Source organism: Bactrocera neohumeralis, chromosome 4, assembly GCF_024586455.1.
Source record: "Bactrocera neohumeralis isolate Rockhampton chromosome 4, APGP_CSIRO_Bneo_wtdbg2-racon-allhic-juicebox.fasta_v2, whole genome shotgun sequence".
Classification (NCBI taxonomy): domain Eukaryota; kingdom Metazoa; phylum Arthropoda; class Insecta; order Diptera; family Tephritidae; genus Bactrocera; species Bactrocera neohumeralis.
In genome coordinates this window covers 54,076,845-54,085,910 of record NC_065921.1, presented here as the reverse complement: position 1 = coordinate 54,085,910, position 9,066 = coordinate 54,076,845, and the positions used below count along the sequence as shown (strand labels likewise).

The 9,066-nt window shown below is 34.5% G+C and overlaps 1 long non-coding RNA gene across 1 annotated transcript; it reads right to left on the bottom strand.

The window, feature by feature from the left end:
* Positions 1-235: 235 nt before the first annotated feature.
* On the bottom strand, positions 236-8,798 carry LOC126754706 (uncharacterized). Its single transcript, XR_007666385.1, has 3 exons — positions 8,678-8,798; positions 1,245-1,981; positions 236-784 (listed from the first exon to the last, which is right to left on the bottom strand). It is a non-coding gene; the product is annotated as an uncharacterized LOC126754706 (long non-coding RNA).
* Positions 8,799-9,066: the final 268 nt, after the last annotated feature.

Here is a 9,066-nt window from a genome sequence, read left to right as displayed (position 1 = left end):
GTTTTCCATACACGCACTTGATTCTGATCGTTTAGTTTGTATGGAAGCTATACCTATAGCATATAGAGGAAAGGACGTGTGTTCAGATCGATATCTCAAAAACTAAGGGACTAGTTCACGTATATGCATGTGGGCATGGCTAAATAGATTCAGCTCGTCATGCTGATACATATATTATATATAATTTTGATTAATTTCGAGGTTTAATACTTTTTTAAAGAAAGCACGCCGGAACTTCAAATTTAATTGAGAATCTTTATTTTCATTCGAAAGAACATTCTTTGGCATTTATTTTTTTAATAGTATCTCTTTTTAAATGATGGATATGGCTCCGTCTTAAAATTCGTTGAATCCGTTTTTCATTGACTTGTTCGAGCATTTCGACTGGTAACTGGCGATTGACATGCGTGATGTTTTGAAACTTGAGACTTTGCACATCTCTACAGGAAAAAGTCTTAAACGTTAAATTATCTGCTCATCGAAGTGTTCTCTCAACAGCATGCGGGAAGTGGTTCCGTCTTGTTAAAGCCAAATGTCGCCGGGATCACGAACTTCAGTTTCAGGCATCAAATATTCGGTTATCGTGGCGCGATAACGTTCGCCATTGGAAGTTACGTTCTCACCCGCATCATTTTTGATGATGTCTATGATGTCTATGCTGTCGAATATTATCCAATAATGAATGCTGGATCTCAAGATCATGTTGCGAATAGCACGCTCAGGAGGCCGATTATGATTACGGGTGAAGCGCGTGAAATAGAAATGATATATAATCGGCAATATTCTATAAATATATAGTAAATCTGTATTATATATAAACATAATTTTATAAAATTTTTAATGTAATAAGTATGCAGTAGATAATACCTAATAGACAATAGAAAATTAATAATAGTGACAATAGGATATAAATAACACGCAATGTATAAGTTTCTGCAAAATCTAACTCATAGTACATTATGTGTTCGCAGTAAATTGTATAAATATATTGTCTATCCCTATTTGCTCTTTAGCATATATATAAGTTATGTCTACCTTATGTTTGATTTCAGTTAGACGCCTAACGGGCTGGAAATCTATCAGAAAATAGTATCTACAACGTAAAAGGCATTAATCATAAATCGTGCATATGAGGCTCGAAGCAGTGTACGGATGGGTGTTTAAATATTTATATATGAATGAATATATGTATATAATAGCTCAGGGCCATATGTGAATTCTACAAATGTTTCAACGGTTCTTACATGTTCGCCCCAATTGACATCCGCACGTCAGTCATCCTGACAAAGTACAAATCCCTATGCTAGCACCCCCTCAGCACGCCTTCGACAGTTTGTCGGAATTATTGATGAAATCTTATCGGTAACGATGTACGATTAAATAGTGGCAGCAACGATACACCAATTTTCAGCAAACAAACACACTTCTATAAATATATATTTACAATAACATATATATATACATATATTTATTGGTATGTATTAATGATTACTCTCCTGAATTTACAGCTTTCAGTATCACTTAAAATCACTGAGGAAATTACGGAAAATCACTGAAATAAAACAAAAATCATTTATTAACCCAAATAGGTAGCGCAAGTATACAATCCAACATTTGCCTGTATAAAAGCTCGTTTGAAGTGTCAGGACGTTGCTAGAGGTTGGCACGTGCGGCATGAAATAGGTGTATTGTCGGAGCTTTGTATTTAGTGGAAAAGCTACAAGTCAAATGTTCAACCCCCTTCAGGCCCCGTTCACTGTAATCTCTCGCCACCAAATCTGGATTGTCAAATGTGACACGGATGTTAAAATGTGTTTACTTCTATCTCGTTTTCATTGCAGAATATGTGCATGTATGTATGTGTTATATTAAGTGCTGCTCATTTTTTAATATGGGCTTTGTATATATTCGCGTGTGTATTTGCGTTTTGTAGCCGTCAGCCACTATCGGAAGCTGCAAGAAGCATGTAACGGAACCATCCCTGTGAGAAAAATGTGAACGAAAACAAATTGTTTCAAGCTGGAAAGATCTTTTTGCAAAATATGCTTAAAGCGCCTGTAACAACTGTTCAGAAAACGACCTTAATACTTATTGTATATATTATATCAAGGACCATGTACAGATATTTCTTTATTATTTTAGGATCATTTGTGATTTTTTACATAGCCAGTTCAGTATTTTTGTTGCATACATTAAATATTAGAGTAATTATTCAATATACCCAAAATGAACATGAATTACAGTATAGATAGAAATTGGTATTGGTAAAAAATATCCATGCCTAAGACTACATACATGCGTATGTGCTGGTAATAATGCACATAAATGTTTGTAACGTAATATCTGTCTATATAAAGATTTGTAAAAACATCTCATTTACGATTGTAGCCTTTCAGAAATCTGAATATACCCAAACTATAGAAGTGTGGTTTATCCTGTGTTTAAATGAGTTAAGATTCCCCTCACTTTACCTGGGAAAACTGGCGCACCCTAATAAAACAGCTTAATTCACCACAGCTACTGACACTACAAAACAACACACAACAGCTGTATCCCAACCCAACCACCAAAAGGAATGGACAACAGGAAAGCTCACTCGATTCGATCTACACAAGCCGCACATCAACATTCGCACATTAACTTTCGTCTACAAGACATTCGCTTGTGCACTGCTCCGCGTTAGAACTCGACTCCAATCGACAAATCATTTCGTTACCCTCGGAACCATTTTTATATACAATCATCTTAATTGTAAAGATCGTTACTTAATAAAAATAAAATAAACTTTAATATATCGGAATAAATCGCATTTTAACTTATAAATGGTACTCGAGTGTAAGTGCTTTATTAACAATCCAAAGAGTAGTGGATGTCTCCACGAATTGGGCACCCAAATAATCATCCTGTTCAAGCGACATGATATTAGTCGGACCAAGCTATTTTTTGATTTTATGTTTCAGTTTTTGGTTAAAAGGTTAAAATTTGATATGTAATCAAACGAACTTGGACTAAGTCACAGCTTCCATAGCTAAAGCTTATATAGAACTTTGAGAAGTGCTGTATTCACTTAACTAAGAGCTTAATGGACGAGCTAAGAGGGTTAAATACCGAATCCTGTTTATAGCATACGGTTGGTAAAAAAAACATACGAACATACTTTATTAGCAGATCAGTTTTAAACTTAGTTAATGTTAAGGTTAAATTTTAAAGAATGAATTACATTCTGGTAATCAATTTTTCTCAACTTGTTACTTGTTACAATTATATAATAATTCGCTCCTTGATCGGCTATAGCTAAAAGTAAAGTACTCAGGAAGAAGGGTTCCTGTCTCAATGGAAAATTTAAAGCTCATATGAAATTTACTTGGTATTGATAATAGGTAGACTAGAAATTTCAGTTCAAGTAGATATAAACAAATAAGAATTTTTCAAAAGCTCTTGTTAGCTCATTTTTTATTGGTCTTATTAATTAAAAGGAGGTATTTGACCTAGCTAAAATTTGTACACATATAATAGTAAATTTAACAGTATTTTAAGACTTAGTATTAGCAAAAATATTTATTTGGAAAGAACTACAGCTCATCTCTGGAGGCTCAAAAAAGACGTTTTGCGGTGGCTACTATACATATGTCTGAACTGGATCCTCTGAAATTTTCGGTAAAGTAATGTTAAATCTAGCAGAGCGAATAAAAGATATTAGCAAAATAAAATTTTTTGACAAAATTGCGGCGCCTCAAAAAACAAATCGATTTTTAACCAAAATTTCGGCCATTTAAGTTTATAATAAAAATATTTATTTGTGAGAAAAAATCTTCGTTTAATTACTAGAGGATATATTTAAGAAGCTCGTGTTAAAGTTTGAGACTAATAGGTTTAGGCGTTTTCGACTAATGGTGGTTATCGACTTTGAAAACACTGTATTGAGAAAAACTTCGGGTGTAACTTCGAAAATATTCATCGAAATGATATGAAATTTTATGTGTGTGTGTTCTTAAACAAATGTTCATTAAGAAAAAAATAAAACAAGTAAGAAAGGGCTAAGTTCAGGTGCAACCGAACATTTGATACTATTGCAACTTGTAAGAATCAAAGCTAGGGAAATACTTAAAGGTGTAAAACCAATCATGTAGAGCAGTGGTTCCCAAACTTATTTTGTCTACTGCCCACTTTGAGAATAAATATTTTTTTAGCGCCCCCATTTTTTACCTATTTAGAAACCACTATAACTTCAAATTAAATTAATTAATTATTGTGACCTATATATATATATATTAAGGGAAAATTCTAAACGAAGCTTTTACAATAACCCGCAACTTGAAACCTGAGCGCAGTAGGTACCATACAGAGGCGCTTAGGTCTCGAGTTAACCCTTACGGGCTCCACCTGCCAATAAGAATGATTATTGAACCGCAAATTTAATAAATAAATTCGGAAAATTGTGAAACTCACGTCTGCCCAGATTCTTTTTGTGTAGAAGCAGTTTGGCTGCGAAAGCAGCAACGACGATTTTTGTTTTAATTAAATTTAGTTTATCGCCTTGCAGTTGGAGATTCATGTCGTTGAACAATTTATACTCGTGCAGGTCTGTCATGTAAGCTATATCATTCTTTGATGTTATGAGCTTGCCTTGCAATTCTGTATCTTTAGTTTCCAAGAACTCTATAACAGAGTCAAACAGGTTATAAAATCGAGTCAGGCAATTGCCTCTTGATAGCCAACGAACTTCAGTATGAAACAAGAAACGGTTGAAGTCCTCGTCACAGTAACACAAAACTGATGAAATAATCCATCATTCAAAGATCTGTTGCGGATTTTATTGACTGCTTTGATGACATATTGCCGTGATTGAAATAGTTTTTCACTTAAGTTTCTAGCAACTAAAATGTTGTCTATGAATTACGCAATGTACACCAAGGACATCTGAAATTTTATTTTTTAAGTACGCAATGAAGCCTTTATGGCACCCTGTCAGCCAGAGCGCCATCTGTAGCAACTGAAATAATATTTTTCAAAGGAATCTCTTTCTCATCGCAAAACTTTTCCAATATATTGAATACGGTTTCGCCTTTTGTATCGGCCTCTAAACTTCTAGCAAATAATAGTTCTTCACAAATTTTCTCATCTTTAATAAAACTCACGTAAGACAACAACAATGCTTCATTAGTTGGTAAAGTGGACTCATCCAGCTGAATTGAAAATTGACTTGACCTCAGGTGATCGCACATTGATTCTTCAATGTTTTCAGCCATTTCATCAATTCGTCTTTGCATAGAATTAAGCACAGTAGTTATTACTTCATTTATTGCTGGCAATATTAACTCTTCTCCGATGTTATGTGGTTTGCCTTTTTGAGCAATTAACAAAGAGATACATATTGTACGAAGCTCGACGTCCGTCGTCATCTTGCTTAGCAGCCGCCGAAAATAGTTTTTCTACACTTGGCTGAGTATTATGCTTCTTCTCTAGGTCTTGAAAATATGCTACATTCTTGTCTTTCTTATCTGGATGCATTTTATTCAAATGATCTTGCAGTCTTGAAGGCTTCATCCGAAAATGTTTTTAGACATAAAAGACACTAAGGCGAAGTGGGATTTTCAATGAATCCGAATTTAATATATTCCGCACAGTATTGCCGTCTTTTCTTTTTTACTTTCGACATTGTTTTGCTTTGAGAAATACGTTCAACTTCGCGAGTAGTGTAAAGGAGGCGTAAGTACTGCTCATCTATTGCGCGCAAAACCACAAATGAAAGTAAAATAAATATTACATTGTCTATATAGGAATGCTTAAGCAGCACCCACCGACAGGAATAAAAAAATCATGCATTAACTCGTTTATCTCATTCGACGCTCAATCGTACACAACAAGTCCGAACAAGTATTCAATGAACCAGCCGATTGATACGGGAATGCACAATTTGAGTTATTAAACAAAAACTTGTTAAAACATGATAGATATCTACGAGTACTAATAACTATTAAAATACGAAAGTGTGTCTGTTGCCTTTTTATTTGTATGTTTGTGTCTACTTTCATTATGAAACGGAGCGACCGATTGACATGATTTTCATTTTTTCTATGTTCAATAAAATAGGACAGATATATGAACTACGCGGAGAGAAATATGGAACCGAGTTTGAGCAATCTTTTAATTCATATTAGTTGATGTTCACAAGTTGTTGTTGAGAGTCGAGAGCTCATGCAGTCGTTGTCAAAAAGGCCTCTTAGCTAAATAAAATTAAAAATCACCCCCCAGGCCTCTACACAACGCTCCCATTTTCTTTCTGGGTCTCTTACCGCCCCTCTTTACACCTGCAGCGCCCACAAGGGGCCGTTATCGCCAACTTTGGGAAAGACTGATGTAGAGTAAAGTCAGACGGATGTTCGAAAATCTTTACATTAAGTATATGGGGGCTAAGAGAAGTACTGATCCAATTCAACCCATTTTTGACAAACAGACAAACCATTATAAGAGAAGCATTTTCCTTTCATTACAGTTATAAAAATCGCACATTGACTGACATTTTCGATCAAAATTATCTACAGGTAACGGGGTCTAAATATTCGGTACCTAGGGGCTTGAACAGTTTTTATTTAATTTTTGGCCATAAGGTGTCACCACACACTAAATAAGTTATTAGTGCAAAATTTTTTCACGTTATATTAATTTTTTTATGGATTTTTGTACTGGAAACTGAAAGAAGCAAGAATTTAAAATTGTGCTATATGGAAGTAGGCGTGGCTCCCATAAAGCTCTTGGTGGTAAAATTTAATGTCTCTGGCGTATTTCGTTACTGATTTTTAGCGCTTTTACTAGTTTTTAACAGAAGCGTTATATAGCGAGTGAGGGGGGTTATCCTAAGAGTTCATCCATTTTCACACTTTTGGTAGAATTCTTATAAGATTTGCACTCAGCAAATTTGGTTGTTATAGCTTAAGTGGTTTAGGAGGTATGTACATTAAACTTAAATTTTGCCCCCAGATGCCTCTTACCGCAATCCTCTGTACCAATTTACAGCTTTATATCTTAATTTGATGATTTGGTATGGTACTTTATAGGTTTTCTATTATTGGATTTTTTGTGGATCCGTTTTTTACTAAAGATCCCGCATACCAAGTTTCATCAGATATTTAATTTTTACTTAACCCATCTTCGGCCGCTACATGAAATCACAGAAAGTTTTCAATTTCCTTTCGAAGGGGTGCTTTTATGATCATAATCAAGAGTAATTAAAAAAAAATTTTTTTTTGACCAACCGTTTCCTTGATATGAACTGGTCGAAAAATCGACCGCTGGCCAAAAACCGTCAAGTATAAAAAAATATATTTTTTTGGTTTTATTTTCTTTAAGAAAAATGTAATGATTTTAGTCAAATTATTCGCTTTTATTTAAAAGATACATATGTATTTTTTTATATAATACATGTATATTGTGCAGACGTAAATTTAAAAATTTTGATAATATTCATCAAAACATTTAGTATGTAAATAAACATTACACTTTTTGCAAGTAAAAATAGTATGTTTCTTGCATAACTTACAGCGCTGATATTTATTTTCAAGACTTCTCATGACGGCGTGTACCTTTTCGTTGATCCGAGAGAGGTTCGATGGATGTCCAGAGTCCACATCTTCATCTCCATTCTCGTAATCTTCCTTATTGCCGTAAGTCAACAAATGGTTAGTGATTTCAGATCGAAAATCAATTTGTGAAAGTGGTTTCGACTTTTGAAATTTTGCTAACATACAATGCAACTTCCATGCATTGACCATTGCGTTACCAAGAGCATTAATCCATATTGGCTACCGCCATTTTTTTCTTCGTATAAATATCCGATAGTTGGCCACAGCATTGTCATGAAGATCCTCTCCACCCATACCGTGATTATATTCTTGTATTACTTTGAGCTGTGGAATGGTGATAGTTTTCTTTTGCTTCCGACAATATCTTTTAGCACATACCATTGGTTCGGCTGTGGAGCTATTAGTAATAACATTGACGACAGCGTTATCGTTCCACCGTACAGTTAATATTTCTTGTTGACCATCGAGTAGCTGGTCAAATGCTCCGCGTTTCTTTTTTTAAATCCTATTTTCACGTATAGTACCGGTTGCAAAACATCGACGCTCATTCAATAGGCACATAAGATGATAGGATGAAAAAAAATTGTCAAAGAAAATAATATGGCAGTCGGGGTCAGTTACGTTAGCAAGCAAATCTAAAACAGTTTGTGCTCCTAGACCGATATTCTTATCGTGAGGGGTTACTGCACCCTTATATAGTATACTACTAGAAAATAAATATCCACTTTCTGAACATAAGCACCACGACTTAAATCCAAAACGAATCGGTTTTCCTTTGATAAACATTTTGCATGAGTGCAGACCAAAGTATGGAATCATCTGTTCGTCTACGGAAAGAATATGGCTAAAAACTCCGAACTGCATAAATTTTTTATTGAGAGCACCAATAAGCGGGCGAACCTTGGCAAAACGATCTACTGTATTTAAATCGGTGTTATCAGCGATATGTAAGAACCGTTTTATTATTTTAAACCGATTACGACTCAACGCTTGTTTTACAATTGGAATTCCCATGTCGGGCCGAACAGACCAATAATGGTCAATATGAGGCAAGGTGTGATACCCCGAAATGTACAAAATAACAATGAACTTACGTATTTCCACTGGCGTGACGTTAATGGCAGCATTGTGTTGATTCACATATTCGTTTGTGAAATGCGTTATCTCTGCAATTATTAATTTATCAAAATACAACGAGAAAATATCATACGGATATTTAAAGCCTGCAAAAAAGTTAAGTATGAATAAATACTCTTATACGTATATAAGTATATATATAAATTTATGCATACATAGAAATGGCAATTTAAACTAAATAGTTAGAAATAGTTAATCAATTGCTTACCAATTTCAGAAAAAATTTCTTCCATTTTGAAAGCTTCGATGTTAATTGGCGTTCGGCTGTATTCAAAATTTCTGGGTTTTCGCCATACGGGGACAGCAAAATCAGATTTCCTCTTAAATCCGCCAGTTATCATAACAT